Raw genomic sequence first — 2,500 nt, 5'->3', positions numbered from 1 at the left:
CAACTTTTCCAGACGAACTTTCGTGGCTGAAGCGAGCGGCGCCGAGCCGATGGACCGTCTCTGTCGACCTTGTGGTGTTGTGCAGTTGTTCTTTTCTTAGAATCTTGTATACAGAACAAGTAGAGTTTTAGGCGTGAAAATAAAAAAAATTGAACATTCATGGTTTAAAAATGTACGGAATAAAGGTTGGACCTTATATCTGCATCATCCGAGTCTGCACTCTTTCTTTCTTTAAAGTGTTTGTTTGTTTGTGTATTGATTGATTGTAGTGGGGGTTTTTTTCACGACCTGCAGCATTATCGCTCAGGCAGCTAAAATTAGCTGCGATGCTACAACTGTTAGCCCGCACTGTGACATCATCCCACCTGCAGCCTTCACACTCAAGTCACCTCGGGAACTCAGGAGAAATGTACAACCTTAAAGCTCTACTGAGTTCTTTAAAAATAATAAATAACTTGTAGATGATTAGCTCCTTAGTTATATGATATTATAGTTAGTATTGTGTGAAGAAAGGAAGTGATGTCATTAGGCAACTCCGCAGCAGTTCGGCTATAAAACATCCCAGACTGAGCTGCTTCCAGGTCTGGAGTTCATCTTTCTCTGCTCCACATTCCTGAAACTTCTGGAGTTTTCCATAACACCGTCCAGACGAGAGTTCAGACTGACGGATTCTTCACCTCTGCAGCTGAAGCTTTAACACCTGGAGCATGAACTCAGAGACTGCTGCTGTGTTTCATTCATCTTTAATAATCAGTAAGAAGATCTCACACACACACACACACACACTGCAGAACGTTCCAGAACGGCGTCATCGCTCAGATACGTGAGAGAGAGAAGAGGAAAAATCTCCGTCTGGTCTTCATCTGCTCTTCTGGTGTCCTGTGAGAGAGTGAGTTCCTGTCTCTGCTCTCAGAGGAACCTGCCGAGGTTCTCCAGCCGTGTCGTGTGCTCCGAGATGCTTTTCTGCTGGTCAAGGCTGTACGGAGTGATTATATGTGGCACTTACTGTTTCCTCCAGTGCTTCCTGTTTCCTCCAGCACTTCCTGTTTCCTCCAGCACTGATCTGCAGAGGTCTGAACATCACACACACACCTGTAATCATCTGAGCATTAACTCTGGCTGTCCAACAACGCTGCATGTTAGAATCATCGCTAGTTTAGAAGCTACCACTCTGTTCTCCATTAGCTAGCAAGGAGACGTTTAATCAACACAGTGTCCAGAATATAAATATATAAATAAATAAAAACGTGCGATTAGCCAAAGCGGCGTGAGTTAAGTGTGTATTTAACGACGTTCCGCTAGCTCTCTGCTGCAGCATTGTGACTGTTGGTAAATTTCATGTGAAGTCCGTGTTGTTTCCGTGACATGGTGCTAACGGGTTCTAGCGGCAGCATGCACTCTGGACGGGTTTTAAAATAAAGGTTGTGCTGCTGTGAAATGTGGAGAGACAGCGCGGGTCAATGGGACACTCGGTTGCTAAGTAGTGCGCACTACAGGCAGGATAAAGAGCATTGATTTAGAGAGCGAGCGGCGTTTGGAGTGTTTGTGTTGCAGGTTATCGCTATCGACTGGCCATATTGACCCGCGCTCTGAACTCATTACAGAGGGATTCATCTCCAAACAGCCGACAGACGGAGAGAGAGAGAGAGAGAGAGAGAGAGGACGAACGATGACACAGGCTCCTCTGTCTCTCCATTCGTCCGCTTGGCTAACGATCCAAGAAAGTCTTCCAGAAATTAGCCTCTCTGCTCCAGTATTGACCTGCTCATCCATCTGTCTCTCTCACTCTCGCTCGCTCTCTCTCTCTCTCTCTCTCTCTCTCTCTCTCTTGCTCTGACCCACAGTTCATCCTCATAACATCCCTGTGCTCTTCAGCTCTCAGAGGTGGGGATGGGGGGGGGATTGTTATGGATTGTATTCAGAGATCAGATTAAACACAGAAATCACACACAGGGGGCGGAGTCTGCCTAAAACTGACACCAACACCAACACTATAGTGAATTAAAAGTGTGTTAGAATCATCACACACACACACACACATATTTCACTTTCCCCCCCCACACACACACATTTCACTTACCCCCCCGACACACACACACATTTCACTTACCCCCCCCACACACACACATTTCACTTACCCCCCCACACACACACATTTCACTTACCCCCACACACACACACACATTTCACTTACCCCCCCCACACACACATTTCACTTACCCCCCCCCACACACATTTCACTTACCCCCCCACACACACACATTTCACTTAACCCCACACACACATTTCACTTACCCCCCCCACACACACACACACATTTCACTTACCCCCCACACACACATTTCACTTACCCCCCCCACACACACACATTTCACTTACCCCCCCCACACACACATTTCACTTACCCCACACACACATTTCACTTACCCCCCCACACACACATTTCACTTACCCCCCCCACACACATTTCACTTACCCCCCCCCACACATTTCACTTACC

Source organism: Hemibagrus wyckioides, linkage group LG22, assembly GCF_019097595.1.
Source record: "Hemibagrus wyckioides isolate EC202008001 linkage group LG22, SWU_Hwy_1.0, whole genome shotgun sequence".
Taxonomy (NCBI): Eukaryota; Metazoa; Chordata; class Actinopteri; order Siluriformes; family Bagridae; genus Hemibagrus; species Hemibagrus wyckioides.
The sequence above is the reverse complement of the archived record's forward strand: the minus strand, read 5'-3'. Positions refer to the sequence as shown.